At 34.4% G+C, this 21464-nt stretch overlaps 1 protein-coding gene and 1 long non-coding RNA gene across 2 annotated transcripts in view; one reads left to right on the top strand and one right to left on the bottom strand.

Annotated features, from left to right (window-relative positions):
- LOC132563011 (uncharacterized) overlaps positions 1-21464 on the top strand; it is a 141779-nt gene that overhangs the window by 47467 nt on the left and 72848 nt on the right. The window lies entirely within an intron of this gene.
- On the bottom strand, positions 5168-6344 carry LOC132563013 (uncharacterized). Its single transcript, XR_009554783.1, has 2 exons — positions 6135-6344; positions 5168-5707 (listed from the first exon to the last, which is right to left on the bottom strand). It is a non-coding gene; the product is annotated as an uncharacterized LOC132563013 (long non-coding RNA).

The raw sequence follows: 21464 nt of genomic DNA, 5'->3' as shown, positions 1-21464 counted from the left end.
AATAAGTCCGCCCTGACACTGAGTAAGAAGTAATGTGTTGCCCACTGGGGTCCCGTTACAAGCCCATCTCTTGAATAAGGTGTTGACCCCTTGGGGTCCTGTAATAAGCCCACCTGCAGACTTTGTAAAAAGGAACTTGTTATCCTGGGATAAATACAATACAAACGTTTTGAGGGAAAGATAGTAAAATTTACCATTATGTTCATAATCAATAGAAATTTTATTGTCGTATTGAAGGATAATTTATATACAAATTATGTTGGGGAGGTAGATATGTTTGAGAGTTAAGGTCATCGGAAGTAAATACTGCAGTCATGATTCATCTGTCTTATATATCCTGTCATATTTTTCATAATGCTATTTAATGTAAGCTGACCAGGTACATGATCATTCCAATGTATGTCAGTAGGTTTAGGGAAATGAATCAATTTCTATCTCAAAATAGAAACAGAAGTCCAATAATAGTGCAGCTTTAAATTTTTACAATTTTAGACAATTAAATAATCGCCTTGGGTTTCTGAATCTTCTATGAATTATGGATACGAATATCTCAAAATTTCCTGTTGAAGTAAATTTTTCATTAATATAGTTGCCAAGTGTCTATAGAGTCTGGACTTTTAAGTGCATTTTTTAACTTTGAAATCAGGAGAATTCCTTCCTTCATCTTTATTACATTGATTGATAGAATTTACAAAGACAATTTTCAGACATTTAAGATTTTTGTCTCATATATACCTGGCTACAAAAAAGCACTGGATGACACATTAAAAGATTATTGCAAAGGGGAATAACTCTGCAATGGTCATACAGACATAAGTTGATTTCTACAAAGGTGAGTAACTCTTTATTGGTCATGCTGACTACTGACAAACATAAAAATAGATTTTTGTCAAGGAGAATAACTATACAATTGTCAAACAGATCTGCATGAATAAATTTCTACGGGGTGGGGTGATTGGTGGTGGTGGGGGTGGGGGATGGGGGTGTGGTAATTTAACGATCATGGTTTACTTAGATGTACATATATTTGAAGGTTTTTCAAAAGGGGAAGTAACTCTAAAATGTCCATGGCATACAGTGATACATCAGTTAGTTCTTGCAATTTTTCGCAAAGGTGACTATAAAGCATAAATCTATGTATTTCTACAAATTCAGAAAACCAAGAACAGCTTCATCATTGAAAAAACTGAGACATGCTAACACTGCTCTATGCATTTTACATGAGTTTTCCCTGTTCCTAATGTGCAATACCGATAAGTTTTGTCAGTTTGGAATGTGTAATCCTAAATTAGGATTTATCGTCACATTGCAGGTCATGATTAGAAGAAATTTAAAATGTTTAATAACAATGTCAACACTTTACATTGGTGCAAGTATCCTATGTCTCTCAGTTCTAGATAATTAATATGAATTGGCCATCCTTAAGGAGAGATATTAAATTATTATATATGGGGAGAGCATCTTTAACGATCATTATCTGGTATTAAATTATTATGTATGGGGAGAGCATCTTTAATGATCATTATCTAGAAAGCATGTGTTATATGAATGATTTAAATAGTTAAAGTATGATGTCATGTTACTGGAAACCAAAATTGTAGAAAATTTTAGGTGATATGTTATAAGGATACACCAGTTCCCTGTTGTGAGATATGATATTCAATTCTGTACTTTTAGAGACAGGAACTAATAAAAATACCCCGACTTTATTGAAAACGTGTGAAGATATGTGATGTAAATGCCGTTCTGATAGGGTCGGCTATTTAGTGTGAGTTATGTACCTTTATCACATGACTGGTGTATTATCATTTACTTACTAAAGCTACCTCGTCAGTAAACTTAGAGTCATATCGACAAAGTATAAAGATAACATTATCTCTGATAAAACCACTTACAAACTGCTAAACAGACACAACCAAGGTGATTCACAATGGTGTATACACTTCAGGTGTTTTTATTATTTTAAAGTTATGAACCACACATGGACATAAATTTTAACTCATTAATAACTCTCATCAGATCAATATTATAATGATCACTAAATAATGTTATACACAGATCAATATTATACTGACCACAGAACAATGTTATACACAGATCAATATTATACTGACCACAAAACAATGTTATACACAGATCAATATTATACTGACCACAAAACAATGTTATACACAGATCAATATTATACTGACCACAAAACAATGTTATACACAGATCAATATTATACTGACCACAAAACATTATTATACACAGATCAATATTATACTGACCACATGATATATGATTCGACTAATTAATAAGACAAAGGCTTATTTCTGTATATATACAGTGTTGATCATCACAATGATATCTTCAGACTTTGTACAATAACAATAATGCTGTCTAAATTCTGACTGGTTTATGGAGTGGTGAATGACCCTTACAGTCATATGTATATATGACCAGCAGTGACAAGTAAATATTAATCTGCCCATCACTTACTGGTGATCAAAATATTTCTTATCCATAACATGTATAAAAATATTGTGTTCCCTAAGACAGTAATCTATTGGTCAGTTGACCTGTAAATCTGACCCTACACCGTCTCCCTAAATATAGATTATTCAGTCATATTTATTCCCCCGCCATGTTTGGTTTGATATTCAGAATCAGACATGTCCTAGAGGCCAAACTGATCAAGCTCAAATTTGTTTTCAATTTCAGTATTCTAGAGACAAGGGTCAGTCTAGCTTAGTGTCAATAAAGGTTTCTCTCAATATAGAAGACATAGTAGACACTTTCTGCACACTGTGATTATCCTGTATAAAACTTCGGAGGCAAAACATAACCACGGACTCAAAGTCAATTAGGTGGGCTTATTACAGGATAATGATATAACATTTGGTGTCGTTTTTACTGAAACTTCAGTAGTCGTGGGTGGGCGTAATACAGGACAATTATATAACATGTTGACATTTCTTCTGAAATTCCACTTGTTGTGGGTGGGCTTATTACCAGGCATGGTCTTATTACAAGAGAAAAACAGGAATCTCAACATCTTGGCTGTTGAGATTCTTTTATTTTACTAATATGTTACATACAGAACAAGGAACACTAGTTAATACCGCATGGTATCCATTCAGGAACGTTGCCGCTTTCTTAAACTTCAAGAGTGTTGGGTTCTCTCATCTTATCATGTTTCTCGGAAGAGAAAAACAGGAAGTAATTTACTTACATTGCACATGAAAAAAAATCTTCACATCAGATTTTCCAGTTTCTTTTATGATAATTTAAACTCTAATAATGACCGTTTTATAAAATGCTATTTCACAAATAACTTTCCATTTTATAATATCATCAATTGATGTAGATTCTTGTTTATAAAGATGCATTGAACATTTTCAGAACACTTTATCAACATATGATTTGGTGTGAAATTATCTTGAAATCCTTGACATTTTCCATTTATCAGACCCAGTAATTAGGTACTGAGTAGTCATTTAATGCTAAATATGATGGTTTGTGTAATCTCTTATTGCATAAAATATCATTCTTCAGGACAAAATGAATTTCTAAAATGTATGTCCAGGTATGTAATTATATAGTATTATGAAAGAGTTCTTTTGTAGTAAAATATATTCAAATCCAAAATTCATTTAGGATATTTCAAGGTAGTCATATATTGTGATGAGAAATTTTGCTGAAATTGCACAATGAGGCCATTTAACAGGTAATCAGTATATGTCTTGATGATGATTAACAGAGAATTTAATTAACAGAAAAATAGGTTTTGTATTGTATACACCAATAAGGTTCAAATTAGAAAAAAAAATTTGAAAAGTGACTTCAAATATCATTGATGGTTTTTTTGAGAAGTTTTATAATTTTAAAGGGAGATAATTGAGTTTGTATTGACGTTGTTGGTAACTAATGTATGTCACTAGTGTATGTAATGTTTTTGTTTAATCCTAGTATTGGCACTGACCCCATGCATTGCATTAATTCCGACAGTGTCATTGGTATCCTATCACACCCAAACCTGTCATTTTCTAGTGACATAATGGAATTTTAAAGTGTTAAAAGTGTTTTTACACATATATAATATCTGTCAAAACACATGCATAGTAACTACCCCTCTTAATGAAAATGGTAGCTTCCAAATACATCTAATGGATGAGTCTTTTGTCAATAAATGGGAATACCAACATAGAAAGATTATTTTATTTTGTTCAACTTTGTCGTTTAAATTCCCTTATCTCAGTAATTGAGACTGGGGTCAGAGGTTAGACGATACCTGTTGTATCGGTCACATGATCTCTCTACTGAGTGAACATGACACCGAGTATGATCAGATACGTGATACGTCAGAGGTTTTATTTTGTCATGTTCTAATCATCTCTTAACTAGGGAAAGTGCCACGTGTGATTAGGATCACTGGGTTGAATTGTATGTCTGGCTTAGTGTATCGGATATCAAGTCTAATTGGATAAGAATTATATCTGCTGATTAACCGACTGCTCTCAATTACAACGATTTTTATCATAATACTTAAAATCTTTATTCTAATGTTATAGCAGATTTTGCTACAGGCAGTTTTAATTTTTTGATAAACTTTGATGTAATATTAATTAATTACATTTACTTTGATCTAAAGTCTTCAATCCTTACATTTCATAATATTTATTGTGTACATATGTACATTGATTTACTAAGTCACATAACTGTGTCACTCTTTATATAAATTATCTACTGTAATCAAATATACACTCCAAATTAAAAACTTCAATACATCATTATTGTTGGGAACATAACTTGGCCTTCACGCATTGATTGTCAATTGAGAACTAAAGAAAATATATTGTAAAATTTTGTTTGAGAATTCTTAAAAATATTGTAAAATTAGAAAAAGAAAGAAAAATTGTGATCTGTTAACAAAATATGTAAACATCTTTCATTGTCGTATTATATTGAGCAAATAACAACACTCAAAAAAATAAAAACTACCCATTGATTATCTGACAAAGACGGAAAAAAAATATAGATATTTTTGTTTTGAATTGTTTCCGTTTAACACCTAACCTGACTTTAACCTATAGTCGTATTGTTGAAGATAAACAGCTGTGTATAACATATGTTGGAGAAAGATCACACAGAGTTTTTACTTTACAGAATGACAATGATGCATGTATTTGCAGTAAAACTTTATTAAATTCTCATATTCATATTTGAATTACATAATCCTTTGAATTATTGTGTCAAAAGACTTGGAGCTACAGTGTTATGATGTATTTGTGTAGTGAAATTGTATGATTTACCGTATCAAACAAAATAAAAAAGACACCCAGATCTTGTGAGGCTGCCTCTATCAGTGTCCCAATACTCCAGAAATTCTGAAATCCTTGATTGCAAAAATAACAAATTTAATTATTTCCTTAAGTTATTTAGGTAACTTGACTGGTAAGAAATTTTTTATCATGAAAGTAGAAATGTACAGAAATATTTTGAATGATGGAACAGACTGCGGTAGTCAAGTAGTTCAGGTGCCTGACCATCTTTATCAATATCCCTCCACCACTGGGTCGTTGGTTCGAACCAGGTACTGACTGCAGGTGGTTGGTTTATATTCAATCTCATTATGTCCGAACAGAAGTGTATTACTTTACATTACATGGGCGATTATTACATCAAATATTGTATCTTTATACTTTTGTCATTTCTATAAATTTTCCTGTGAAAAAAAAAAAGATGTAAGTGTTAGCATTCATCATATTTTACTCAAGACAGAAAACAAATGTATTACTTTTAAACAGGTAGCTTAACCAAAATAAATAGAACAAAAACAAACATCTTTGTTTAAAATTGTATAACAATTCTAAACATTTGATCACTATGTTTCAGAAGATATTTTATCTTCGGTATAGAATTTTGAATTTTTTTTTTTTAAATCTATGTTTCTTTGTAAATGTTTTAAAGTCCATATTCATCTTTTAAAATTGTTGTTTGTTCCAAAAGATAAGGAGAAGAAATATGTTGTTACTTAGACTGGCGAGAAAGACAACTATATTTTACAGGGATAATCTGACGTGTCATGCATGACTAAGAACTTGATGAGGGTGTACTACACAAACCAGACCCAAGCATTAGATCTGTCTTACCATTCACCAGGCCAAACTGCCACACGGTTAATGATGCAGAAACTAAATGACAAGCTTTTTATGGACCTTGAATCAGGATCTCCAGCATGCTTGACAGTCTGATTATCTTCTTGCCTCATTAACGACTGATCACTTCATTCAAAAATCTGGAGTCCGGCTGTCTCATAAGTAACATAAGAAAAAAATTGAAAAGATTCCCAGTTACTGCAGTGTGGGATCTACCGATCAGATGGACAGTATTTAAAGATGTATGTGGCATATACTATAACTTATGTGTCTCTCTTGTAGGAGAGTTCTACATGATGTATGTGCAAGATGTTATTCTGTGTGCAGAAAAAAGTATGCATGCATTTATCATATTTCAGTAATTTCTAGGTAATGCTCATTAAGGTTTGTAGGGGAGTGCAATTTTTATTTGATTTTGGAGGCAAAATTTTTTATGATAATGCATCTGAAAAGTAAATTTGATAGAGCTCTGTATATATATACTCAGGAACTTTCGGCAATTGTAGGCATTCTACCATACAGTATACTGGGCTCGGGCTTATACACGTCAACATTAAATATCATACTGAGTTTCCTTTATATTTATTGGCTATCAGAATCAAAGGACTTCTACTGTAAGACAGTTACATTCAACTTTTGTACAAAGGTAGATATAATAACCATCTAAATTGTAGGAATTTTACCATAAGAAAAATAAGGGTAATCATAACTATATGTTATTTACCGTATAGTGATAACTCAGCATGCACCTGCCCTGTGCAATCCTAAACCATAGTCTGGTGTGTTGAGAATCTGTATAGATATTGAACAACACACCACTAATTGGAATCTGCTATTGTGTCTGAAGGATTTTATATGTCTTCATTGCCATTGACTTGATGTGGTAACTATCTGTTACTTATGATTGTCAAAAAACAACAAGAAAATACCAACATGTCAACATAATCAGAATCTCAAATTCAATAAAACTGAGGCAAAATATGCACAAAAGAAAGATTTACACAGCGACTCCCAAAAAAGTACAAGCAGAATAAGACCAGGTGTTCCAGAAGAGTAAGCATCTTCTGCTTCATTGACAACACCTGCCATGTAAATCCTGGTAAATCTAAGTAAGTAATGTCATGTTCTGAAAGGAGAACCAGGTATACACTAACAGAACCAACAGGCAACCTATCGGGTTTTAAATATGTCTCATATCATAATGCACAAAGAAATAGAATATTTCTTAATGATGACTGTGAAACTAGAATAATCAAACACTCATATAGGTAAAATGTCTTTCTACTGATGGGTTCATTTTTGCCTTTAGATGTTAAGAAAATTTCAAGTCCAACAAACTGTGTCTCTCCAAAAAAGGGTTTGCATTTTCAGTAAAACATATCAGAAATTTGCAACTAATGATTTTGTTTTACTCAGTAAAATATACAATAAAAATGTTATGCTTACTTTCTATTTTAAACTTCTTATTCAGTTCTCAAATTTGGATTTTATGTTTCGAATCATTTTTTTTTTTAAAAATATAGATTTGTTTTTTAGATTGAATTTTAATTACAAGATCTCATAGCATCCTGTCTAATTTTCCAAAAATGTGAAACAAAACATGTCACAGTTTGGCGTAATTTTTGTTGATTAGTTCCAAGGCTGACATTTATATTCTCAAATACCATAATTACATCATGGATGGATTAAACTATTGATCAGGCCAAATAGTACACTGATCTATAGGTCATATGATTGAGATGGCTTTCAACTCAGATACAGTTTGTCGTGAAAATTAAATTTCAAAAACAGGTTTTGTTTAATGATCCAATTACAGATCAATTAATTGTTTGTTGTAATTAAATAATGTTTTTAGTAGATCATATTATCAGAAATTCAGGAGATATTTGAAAAGAAAGTCCCAGAGTTATATTCTGTGATAATGTACATAGCTCAGGGTTGGGGGATCAGAAAGGTGTCATGGTTGGGGGATCAGAAAGGTGTCATGGTTGGGGAACATAGAGGAGATTGGGTGATTTGGATGGGATCTTTGGTGGGAACCTGAGGAGAAGAGATTGGGTAGGATGTTGGATGGAAACCTGAGGAGAGGAAATTTGTTGATTTGGGTGGGATCTTAAGTGGGGACCATGGAAGAGATTGGGTGATTTGGGTGGGATCTTAAGTGGGGACCATGGAAGAGATTGGGTGATTTGGGTGGGATCTTAAGTGGGGACCATGGAAGAGATTGGGTGATTTGGGTGGGATGTTGGATGGAAACCTGAGGAGAAGAAATTGGGTGATTTCGGTGGGATCTTAAGTGGGGACCATGGAAGAGATTGGGTGATTTGGGTGGGATGTTGGATGGAAACCTGAGGAGAAGAAATTGGGTGATTTCGGTGGGATCTTAAGTGGGGACCATGGAAGAGATTAGGTGATTTGGGTGGGATGTTGGATGGAAACCTGAGGAGAAGAAATTGGGTGATTTCGGTGGGATCTTAAGTGGGGACCATGGAAGAGATTGGGTGATTTGGGTGGGATGTTGGATGGAAACCTGAGGAGAAGAAATTGGGTGATTTGGGTGGGATCTTAAGTGGGGACCATGGAAGAGATTAGGTGATTTGGGTGGGATGTTGGATGGAAACCTGAGGAGAAGAAATTGGGTGATTTAGGTGGGATGTTGGATGGAAACCTGAGGAGAAGAGATTGGGTGATTTGGGTGGGATCTTGGGTGGGGAACTATGGAGAAGAGGTTTGATGACGTGGATGGTATATTGGATTGGATTCAGAATGAGGGGTATAAGTAATTAAAGGGACTAGTGAACTAAGATAAAGAAAGTTGTGTTTCAAGTTTTACCACAGATCATCATGTAAGCATGTTAATAGTGAAATGTTATAGATTATGTACAAATCACTTTTCATGAAAACATTAGAGATTTAAAGTGTAGGGATTACCGTGAATGTGCTATCAGTGGAGTTATTTTACAGAAAAAACAAGCATCACAGACTGGTTTGTAATTTTACACAGTGAAAAAAGCAGATCAGGTGATGCAGGTTCTTTTTTACTTTCTGATGCACTTCAAGGTAATTTACCAAATTACAGTTAATGTTAAAATAGTGTGTAATTTCTGATTATTTTGCACGTAATGACAGATAACACACTTGAGAGTCATAATGATGTAAGGAAGCAGTAGAAAATCTCTGCCTTAGGTAACACCTGTTTGGCAGTTGTTGGTGCTGCTTATCTCCATGGAAACCATGTATATACAAACATTAAATGGAGTTGGGTGTCCCAAGTGTCAAAGGTCACAACAAATCATTTACTTCTTTTTTCACAAAATTTGTATTTTTACTTAATTAATTCTTAACAGTTTCGAAGGATTTATGTGTTTGAGACTCATTGGAATACATTGTTGTTTATAAGTTATAGGAAGTTAGTTGAAATTATTTAGAAATCAAATAAAAAAGGAGAGCTATATCTGGGATGGGAAGTTGAATCGGATGTAATGTAACACTGCTGACACTTTGGCCGAGGCTGACAGTGTTGTTATCTAACAGTGCATTGTTGTGTGATTCATGGCTTGTCCAGTCTTGAGAATACTGTACAATTTATCTGGCATGTTTTCCTAAAGCCATCTCATGTACACATATGTTCCGATATAAAACTCTCTACTTCGCAATGTGGTTTGTGCCGATGGTTTTGGCAAGTAGCGACAAGCTAAAACAAGATCAATGCACGTTACCCAACAATCTGAGTCTTCCTCCTTCATGCAAAGTCAATGGGTGGAACTAGATTCAGATAAACACTTAAAAGAACCAGAACAGGTTGAAGGTCAAGGTCAGAGGTCATTTGTGGTGTCTGCATTTTGGATTAGGGTGTTTTTCCAGGGTCTGGTATCTGAGTTGAGATATGGTTTATTAAGTCCCCCACTCCCAGCCCTGTATAAGTGAGAAGATGGTTAAATCTGTTTGTTTTGTAATTGACGGCTAACTCATGCGATACTTATCTGTCAAAACCTGTTTGCCTATTATATTTCAATGTAGATTTTGATGTCTTGTTTCAAGATGGAAAGTGACGTCTAACATTAGCAGTTCTCAGTATTTAAATTGATTTGAATTTGTGTTGTACCCCTCACACACACAGAAATTGTTCTAAAGAGCTCCCTAATCTGATATCTTATCATGTTAGATTGGCTTCAATAGCACTTCAGTGATACAGATTATAGATTATATAAATGCATTATGATTCTGTTGTGCCGTTTTCTACAATAAACTCTCCCACCAATCCTGATATTTTTTCCATGGTTCAAAAACCTGTGTGAATCATATCAACTTGGGGGTTGGGAACCTTTATTTTTTTTTTTTCATTTCAATCTTATTTGTAATCAGTGTTCATGAAAAGTAAATAATTGTTCATGATATTAAAGCTGTGATTTCAGAACCTGTTTTAAATAGAATTTAAACTATCCCTTGATGTCTTTATATTTCAACGGCAAACTGTAGTTTCTCAAAAGCAAATTTGTTAACATCCCTGACACTGTTTAATCTCAACCTTTGTAAACCTGTATAATATGTTAACCTTTGTGACCTTGTATAATATGTTAACCTTTGTGACCTTGTATAATATGTTAACCTTTGTGACCTTGTATGATATGTTAACCTTTGTGACCTTGTATAATATGTTAACCTTTGTGACCTTGTATAATATGTTAACCTTTGTAACCTTGTATGATATGTTAACCTTTGTGAACCTGTATGACATGTTAACCTTTGTGACCCTGGAAGATGACCCTGTATGATATGTTAACCTTTGTGACCCTGTATGATATGTTAACCTTTGTGACCCTGTATGATATGTTAACCTTTGTGACCTTGTATGATATGTTAACCTTTATGACCTTGTATGATATGTTAACCTTTGTGACCCTGTATTAAATTTGTATTGGTGATGTTAAATTCAGACAAATGTCATTATACATGAATAAGCATTTGATTACGATAATTTATAAAAAAAAGTTCCAGTAAATTGCTAATAGGTTTTTTTCTTTTGTCTTTTCAGGTAAGTGTGTTTTGTATACAAAGTTGGACGATATGGCAGATGGAGAGTTGCTGACATGTAAAGTAGGTCGCTGTGACCTGTATATCTAAAAATCTGGTCTGGGATTATTGGTAGCATATAGGGAAATTATTGTATGGATTTCTATGTAAATTGGTCACTGAGTATCAGATTCAACAAGTATTAATGAGGACCTGATGCTGTCACAGGACTAACACATATGTATATATATACATACCATAAGGAACTGTAATAAGGAGGGTAGAATTGAGTTGGTCACTCTGCTCAAAAGTCAAATCCCAATGTAAGAGAAACAAGTACTTTATGTTGTTTTAAATCAATGGTTGGTGGAGTTGGAATGGGATGGGGGGTGGAGGAGTGAGGAATACGAAAGCATCATAAAAGATCCTCATATGATGGTTTACCTACATTATGACAAGGATTAGACCTAGTTACAATAAATATATGCCTATGTAATGATAAGGGTGACAGAGGGTCTTGTCAAGTCACAACATAGATAAGTATTCGTGTATAACTCTGGTCCTCTTCAATATTAGATAAGATAACCACACAGTGTCCTGAACATGGGTTAGGTCAAAGGTCAACTGTTTGGTTGATAGTGGTTGTAACTGTCAAATCCAATAAACAGTTTTGAGTTATCTCCCTTGATTTATTTCTTAGTTTTTGTATAAAGTGATTTTACTGTGTTTTTTATGGCGACATCCACCATAAACAGTATTATGTTGAACCTTTTTTAACACATACATATAGACTGAGGTTTTGAATTTTACATTGCTGGTTATCACAAATCCATTCAGGAAGTTCTGGTTGGCCATTCAACATTGGATCTCTAGTCTAGTCTACTTTTGTACCAGAGAGTCAGTGGTGTCCTATCTTACTCTCAGTATAACTTTTAGAATAGTAATGACTTCAGTTCAGATAAAGTTTTATATTAACTATATCATTCTTTTATTCATTCAAATTTTGTCAAGATTTTTATCTAGTTTTCTGAACGTTTTCAAAGTTGAGGACGAATATCTTCACAGGATAGCTCTGGGCCTTCCAGTGTATTTTGTACTGGGGAAGACTCTTTGGTTTGAGGTTGAAAGTGTTTGTTCAAAAACTGTTGTGATATGTTCTGAGGTTGGCGCTCATTCTTGGTCAGCAGGCTTCAAGATCTGGGCTACATAAGCCTCTTTGCGACCCTGAAGTTTGTCGGTACAGGATTAATCTGCATTGAAATAACGGCACTTTAACACCATAGTCTTTATCTATTACGTTTCAGCCATTGTTTGAGAAATTCAGCCGCCCCAGGATACAATGGCACCCTCACTTAACAGGGGTTAACATGGGAGTAAATCGGCTCCCTTCTAACACTTCTATTCTTCTAAATGTTTGTATTCAGTGGAGGATCAAGGCATAAGACAGACTATTAAAGATTAACACAGGGGTGAGGAAAATTAAAGGTACCTGCTTACCGCTATAATCTGGCTTTACCCAAGGTTGTTGAGTCAGCTAGAATATTACAGAAATATTTCTGCCCTAGTTTGTTGTATAAGAACAATGCTTGCTGTCTCGTTATGATTCAGATTTGTAAACTTGTGCTGAAGTAATATCAATTAATTTTACATATTTCTCATTGTTGTATGTTCATGTAATTTCACTTTTTATAACAGTTGCATTTTTTCATGAAAATCAAAAGACTTTTTTAACATTTTAAGGTTTAATTGTGAAGGTCAGCGTCTCTGTATAACAATGTGGACCTGTTATTTTCCCGCTTTAAAATGACATTATATTGAACTGAATTCAAAACCTATTGCTGAAACCCTCTGTTGTAATGCATTACATCATAGTAATTCAGTTTAAGAAGACAAATTTTATTTCAATAAAACCATTTTTTTGCCTTCATTTATAATTCCCAAGGTGAATACAGCAAAATTCTTTACAAGGATATCATGGAGGAATATTTGATAAGGTATTAGTTGTATGATAAAAACACTGTACATACTATTGTTAGATATTGAGAAAGTTTTAGTCCTTGCAACCAGTTCACGAATAGACTCCATTCTACTGTATTTTTTTTAAAAAGTTTGTAAAAGAAGGGAATCTCAGAAATCTAAATTAGAAACACTTACAATGAAAAGTTGCTTGACTGTAAACTTTCATAAATCATGAACTTTAGAGTAAATTTCCATGTTTTTTTCAAAGTTACTGCTACAAATGCTGTTTTAGTAATCAGCTGAGACCATCAATATGCATAAAGGTAAAAGGACATTTTTTTTATTGTTTGTCTTATATAGTTCACAAGTCCTTTCAGCGTAAATATCTCCATTTATATTCATTTGGAGATAACGTTGTGTTATATTGAATGGTGAATCTGTGTGTTTAATTGAGAACTGATGTATTTAAATGTTCACAAGAAAATTAAAACTATTGCTGTTTTTATATCGTTGTGACATTTAAATACCATTTTCCTGTAAAGATTTATCATGGACTTTAATGTTGAAAACCGTCTGATGTAAAAGTAAAAAATCCTGCCAGTGTCATCCTTCCAAACCTTTAGTCGACAACAATATACATTCTCTACCAAACATTTACTTGACAAAGATCTAAAGGACTCACAAAATAATTAGGTGACAAAGATTAAAGACCTCCCCCCACCTCCTTTCTCCACCCTCCAAACATTTTATTGATAAAGATTTTAAGAATGCATTGCACCAATCATTTAGGTGACAAAAATTAAAGCCCCCCTCCTTTCTCCACCCACCAAACATTTTATTGACAAAGATGTAAAAAATGCATTGCACCAAACATTTAGGTGACAAAGATTAAAGCCACCTTCCTTTCTCCACCCACCAAACATTTTATTGACAAAGATGTAAAGAATGCATTGCACCAAACATTTAGGTGACAAAGATTATAAATATATAAGAACACCACCAAGAATTCAGATGACTAAAAATGGTGATAATGATATAAAGATCCTGCAATCATTAAGGGGACAAAGACGTGAACACCCAACAAAAATTAGAGGCTACCAAAACATTTAACTGATGCAGAAAAAATGTTAGTGTCTAAGTAGAGATACTGTACAGAACACACAAAAATATCTGATTGAGTTATGAACCAATTCATAGACAAGAAAGGTAACTCTAGCCAGACAAATATGTCCTCTTTTCCTGTTACTTGGTCTTTTTAGTAAGGAAATTTTCTCTTGGTAGCAAAATTGTTTGAAGTGAAACTCTTAAACGTTATTTAAAATAAATTCAAGTGGAAGATTATAACTGAGTCTGATGGCAAAGTCCCATTACTTATTTTTGCAAATATACAGGAGCAGAAAAGAAATATTTGTAAAGTGCTGTTCCGGCATGTTAGTGATAGAATAGATAGGTTTGATTTAAGTAATTTAAAAAAAATCTTAGTAAAAATCTGATTGGAAGTTGACTGAGCTTTCATCAAGGTCCTAGTTTTACAATGTGATAAACCGATGTGCCCTTAAGCGACTTTATGCAGCAAATCGCACGCAGTAATTGGGCAATTTTCTTTCATTTCACATTTTAAAATTCATTTTCACAAGTCTGAGTCAGTAAATACTAATTTGTATTGGTAGCAGTGAGATGTGGTACCCTTCTTATTGTCAATTTAAAAATACTTAAATGGTTATAGAACTGTATATTGAATTCATCTGTTTTAAGTTTTCCTGTGTGAATATCAAAATGCTGATGATTCACAGACATTTTTTTACATTTATTTTCACCTAACAATCTGTGTATTTTCTCACGTTAGGAAAGGAATTTAGTATTTTTTCATCTTTTCATGGTTGATGCACATACCACAGTCAGTTTCTCTACTATGTACACCCAATGACACAGATCAATTTCTGTTTAGGGAAACAGATTTTATGAAGGATGCAATATGTGCACAGCAGTTTAAAACAAATTTGGAATTATAGATTAAATTTACAGACCTGAGATGTAAATCTGTCTGCATTTGACAACTTCTTATACACCTGTTGAATTTTCTTTTTAACTTTCATCATTCTAATGTAAATGTTCTGAAATTTAGCACTGATTTCCCTTCCTTCAGGGGAAAATTTAAATTAAGAAAAAGAATTATTTAAGATGTTTGATGATGATAAAACTGGAGACGTTAATTGCTTGGTTAGATATAACAGGGGATCACTTTAGTGTAGAAATCAAATTATACACACACATTAAAAATTTTCAGATTGTCTAAATATGCAGGTAAGCATTAAAGTTTGGTTATATTGTAGTATAGTGCTTAATTAACTTGCCTTAAGGCCTAAGTGACCAGAATTCAATAACTGATTAATCACGACAATGTTAGGTTCACCTGCCCTTCTGTTTCATGTGGGTTTTGCTGGGTAAAAGATTTCCTGTCTTTTTAACCTCCAACACAACACAACTAGAAGAAAGAATTATAAGTTAAATAGATTTTTCAGGATTAAGAGTCCTGATGTCTTTAAAATCGGAGTTTAGATTCTAGGTAGGCAGTGAACACCCCAAAAAAGGAATCAAAGATATTGAAGAAATGAAAAAAAAACCATGTTGAAACAGAGTTCATGGTTTATTGCAATGCCACTACTTCTGGTTTACCAAAGTCTTGTGATGGACAGTTTGATTTAAAGTTCTCTCTAGCCAAGTGATATATTATAGACGATATTTACTCCATCTATAGAGAATGTACGTGTAACATCTCCCACACTGTGATTCTCTGTGCATTATGATGACATGGAAAGATGATCTACCTGTATATTTCATACCTGAGAATTTACAGTCACCTGTGTGCAGATATCACAAGGTGTTACCTGTGATACAGGTAGCAACAGATGTTTTCTGTACCAGTTACACTACAAATATACATTACAATTTCACATAGTTTCATCAAATGTTTTGAAAGTATGGTATAACAGAAATATAAAGACAATTACTGTCATTTTATTGATGTATTTCTGCATCAGGTGTGAAACAGGTTCAACAAGTAACCTTGTCAAATAACAAGAAATAAAGATAAGAAAAAACGTCAAAAAATTGGTGTCAGAGGGACAATTGTTAAGTCAGTTGATAGCTGTTAAATGTCACTTGTGTTTGTTAAGCGATATATAAAAAAAAAAAAAAAAACAAGGGAGGCAGATATTGTTTGAAACTTTATAGCTGAATACAACTTGTTTATAATGAAGTGATGGATGCTTCATGGGTGAGAGGAACTACTCCACGCATCTTCTACTATGTGAAGTGAGTCATAATTTGTCTCGTTCAACCAGTTTCTGATGATAAAACTTCACCTAAAAATTTGACATTAAGATAATTTATGGTTTTGTCTGGCTATATCTGGAGTCCAGTTTATGTTCTACCTCCATTCTCTATTGGTTAAAGTTATTGTGGAGATTTCAGCCTCCAGTCTCCATTGATTTTAGTCATCATGAAGATTTCAACTCTTAATTTTCATTGGTTTTAGAATGAGTTAGCATGAAGATTTCAACTCTTAATTTTCATTGGTTTTAGAATGAGTTAGCATGAAGATTTCAACTCTTAATTTTCATTGGTTTTAGAATGAGTTAGCATGAAGATTTTCATTGGTTTTAGAATGAGTTAGCAAAGATTTCAACCTTTAATTTTCATTGGTTTTAGAATAATTTTCATTGGTTTTAGAATGAGTTAGCATGAAGATTTCAACCCTTAATTTTCATTGGTTTTAGAATGAGTTAGCATGAAGATTTCAACCCTTAATTTTCATTGGTTTTAGAATGAGTTATCATGAAGATTTCAACTCTTAATTTTCATTGGTTTTAGAATGAGTTAGCATGAAGATTTCAACCCTTAATTTTCATTGGTTTAGAATGAGTAAGCATGAAGATTTCAACCTAAAACCAAGAGAGATCTGAGGATGAAATCATTATTTTACATGTTCTGAAAACCATTCTGCTTGAAAGGTAAAACACCATATTTTCTCAATGAAAAATGGACACTATAGAATTTCTTTCAATGGAAACAAAGCTGTGATACAATACTCTAGGAATGGACATGAAGTCTTACCTTCTAAACAAAAAGTTTTTATTAAAACAAACAATGTGGAAAGCAAGCAGTCTTTGATAATTCATGAGTAAAATAATAGATAATAGTTTGACATGTGTGTCTACCCGAGGTAGAAATATGGTTTGCCATTAAACATTCATGCCCGTTGTTTCAGCAGGTCTGTAGGGAATAGTGTTAGTGATGATTACAGCGATGCTGTTGCCATGTGGAAATTTCACCCTGAAAAAAAAAAGATAAAATATTCTCTATGTTTTGAATAGCTAATAGGGTGTTTTGTATGTTACGGGGTGGTGTGTGAAATGTAGCAGTATAAACACGTGTCACCGGCTGTGTGACACATTATATTCAGTACATTTTGTATACTAAACAGGCATTTCACATATGTTACTCGATCGTGGTAGAAAATCGATGTCATTTTCTCTCTTAATTGAGTCATCAGACTTTGGTAAATAAGGTTCTGAAGATATTTTTTTTAGATTGTCTCCAGAAAATTACACGCTTCAGCGATTATGATAATATCTCACTACAATATGGTGTGAACGTCGCTTTACTCAGCATTTACTGACTGGATGAGTGGTATTTGTGAGAATCTCTCCACTTAGTGTGTGTAGAAATTTGGATACTGGCTTATATCAATATTAAAGACACGCTACGCTGATCGGCCATGAAACCATCCAGCCGTGACATACTCGGCAGGTATAGATATCCCAATAATGGTGGTCAGTCATGTGAGACTGTACTGAGCTGACTGGATCCAATTATTTTCCATTAACACAAAACATTGTAAAGATGCAGATGACTTTGAGCAGCAGACCGTAGCATCAGCTTGCCAGGGAAACTTGGGAAATATGAAGGGGTGTCATACATTTTTTATAAGTTGTTTGATTTGTGGAGTATAACAGGGTAGGTGAGAACCAACTGGATTGTAGATGTAAGAAGGCTAAGAAGGTCGGGTGACAGTTTTCCGTGGTAATTTGTATCAACAAGCTTCGTCACTTTCACCTTCATTGTTGTATGTCCTTCGTTAGAGTCTACGCCAAAAGATACATTTGTTCTGGACAACATTGATGTTTGACTGGATTACTGATTTATACATAAGCAGCAAACATTATCTTAACCAAGATTGTGGATCCGTGTGAAGCATCCTCTCCATGTGATTATAGTGAATCAGGTAGAAGTCGTTGTAGTGCCTGACATTTGTAGAATGGCTAAACTCTAAATTCAATTCTTCGTATCCTAACGAGCACAAGTGTGACATTTTGTTTTACGGATTAAAACTCTCTCAGAGACAGGATCAGATGTTAATTTTGGATTTGTGAAAACATCTTAGTGGAACGAATATTTGCGAGATTACGAAACATTTCAGTCACAACTTTCGTAATAACACGATGAGCTTCTGTCCTTACGACCTAAGCACTTTGAAGGTAAGGCTAAAAAAACAATGTCATCATAACGTTTTAATCACAGAAGAAAGCTTAACGATAGAAAAGAGTCTACAGTGACCATGTTGTTGGTTAAAACCGATAATTGCGCCATCAATGATTTTTTACTTGAGTGATGATTTCTCTTGATAAATGCTGTCAGTGCGTTTATGGTGACTTGTTCGTATCGTAACATGCCGGTAACCTTCGTCATGCATGATTGCACTAACGTCTAATGCCAGTAATGGCTCTAGACGGGGAGATACTAATCCTTGATCACCAAAAAATGAAACATCAAGTGACTAAAATGTAGGTTTCCCATTAGCGTTGTTGGTGATTCTGATAGGTAAAAAAGTTAAAGTTTGATGTAATGCATCATATTTATCTTCCAATAAGACCAGAGGCCGATTCTAGATGTTTGAAGGAAAGTTGGGGTTTATCTACTAAACAGTGGTAGTGGATGGACTTATTGTCATTTACATGTGATTCATCTTTATGTAAAATGTTATAAGAATCTGTTTTTCCAAGAATTGTCGACGCTGACATGTTTCCGCCATGACTTAAGTAACTATAAACTAAACCCTATCAATTAGATTTGAGGTTTTTCTTGTAAAACCAATTTTCTTAATGTAATACTTACCATAACTTTAGTATGTATAAGTGGTACCTACACCCGTCTTTGTATCCTAAAAACAAAAAATTAAAAAATCCCGCCCTCCCTACAATCCTATGAGCCATCATGGCAGAGACATAGAGTGACCTCCCGTCTTTTTTCTTTATGGCGGTGCTGGCGTGCATGGTGTTTAGTATGTTGTACATATTGTTGTTATTAAAAATGATTACTGACAGATGTGTACATCATTTGGGTTTGTATTTCAAGAATATACACTACCAATCTGACTACATGACCATCAATCCAAAACAGTCTGCCTTCCCAAAACCTGTGAGCTTCAGTCTTCTTCCCAGGAGCTCCCATTCTCGGTGCCTGTCCCGTGTGCTCCAGTCACCCTCCCTGGAGCCTGTCCTGTGAGCTCCAGTCTCCCTCTCTGGAGCATGTCCCGTGCGCTCCTGTCACCCTCCCTGGAGCCTGTCCTGTGAGCTCCAGTTTCCCTATCTGGAGCATGTCCCGTGCGCTCCTGTCACCCTCCCTGGAGCCTGTCCTGTGAGCTCCAGTCTCCCTCTCTGGAGCATGTCCCGTGCGCTCCTGTCACCCTCCCTGGAGCCTGTCCTGTTAGCTCCAGTCTCCATCTCTGGAGCATGTCCCGTGCGCTCCTGTCACCCTCCCTGGAGCCTGTCCTGTGAGCTCCAGTCTCCCTCTCTGAAGCATGTCCCGTGTGCTCCTGTCACCCTCCATGATGCCTGTCCCTTGAGCTCCAGTCTCCCTCCCTAGAGTCTGTTGTTTGAGCCCCATTCTATCTTCCTAGAGCCTGTCCTGTGAGCTCCAGTCTCCTTCCCTTGAGCCAGTTTTTTGAGCTCTAGTCTTCCTCCTTAGAGCCTGTCCTGTGAGCTTGAGTCACCCTCCCTAGAGCCTGTTTTTTGAGCTCTAGTCTTCCTCCTTAGAGCCTGTCGTTCGAGCTCCAGTCTCCCATAACACTTGTTGAATGGTTGATTGACATCTATTAGACTGATGTGTTGAGGAAGCTGTGGGCCACAGATACACAGACCCAGGGATGTATGTCTGGACTCCATCACCTGGCGGGCATTCGGGGAATCCTGAACTAGTGGAAGATGGAAATTTTAAATTTTTAAAATTATTTCTATAATTTTGTGACAAGGAAATCAATTTTACAATCTTTGTAAAAGAAATGTATCTTATGTTAAATTGAAATATTTTGATTCTTCAAAAGTTTTATTTCTTGAACACAACTTAAACTTTTATACATTATTCCATATGGATTTAGACTGACAACACTGCCATCAAGTATCGCTAGTCCCAAACCCTAACCCAGCATACATAACAACTTATACCAGACCAGATTTAGACAATTTCGTCCTGAAAACTTGACAGAGCCTGTAAAACTTTATCCAGTGTTTTATATTTAATAAAAAAGTGGAGAGGATTGTTGTATGTTTTGCTTAAACTTTAATAAACTTCATCATGATATGGAAGTTATTTCCCAGAAGTCACCCAGGTAAAACCTTCAGTTAAACACCTGGTTTGGATACCTGTATTACAGGTGTATACTTATTAAATACAGGTGTGATCGACTTCACGTGAATCATCGAGCGTCTCTCCGCTCGCAACAGTCAAATAAACTGTGATTTTAAATTTTGCTAGAAACACATGAAACAGATGTTGCATAAAATTTATCATTCCTGTGATTGGTAATTTACATAGGAGTTGACTTGTGCAACTTGTACACACATGTAAACAAACATGGTGACAAAACATTTTCACAGTTTTAATTTGGTAGTGTGAGAAGAAAATATCGTGATTAAAACTGATATCTTCAAACTACTCTGCACCTTTAGGGTACAAAATCTTTGGCTAATTACAAAAATTAGAGTTTTCCAAGACAAGCATAATGTACGAGCAGACATGACGTTGATTATAAAATTGTTGATGTGATCAGATTCAGCCCCTTAGGGAATGGTCGACATGAGGGTCAGATTGCTCCATCTAGTTTAGTTCATTTACACCAAGATTTCTTGTGTTTTATGGTATAACTGGTTTCGTAAAGTACAAACTGACAACTTTATTACCTCCATATGATGTCCTGCTTCGAAGACAAAAACTGTAAAGATGCAGAATTACACACATGTTACATTAGATATAGAAGTTTTATATCATAAACTCCACACATTGAAAGTACTT

Source organism: Ylistrum balloti, unplaced genomic scaffold (genome assembly GCF_031769215.1).
Source record: "Ylistrum balloti isolate Yb309-2 unplaced genomic scaffold, AGI_CSIRO_Ybal_v1 Utg371556, whole genome shotgun sequence".
NCBI lineage: Eukaryota > Metazoa > Mollusca > Bivalvia > Pectinida > Pectinidae > Ylistrum > Ylistrum balloti.
The sequence above is the reverse complement of the archived record's forward strand: the minus strand, read 5'-3'. Positions and strand labels throughout refer to the sequence as shown.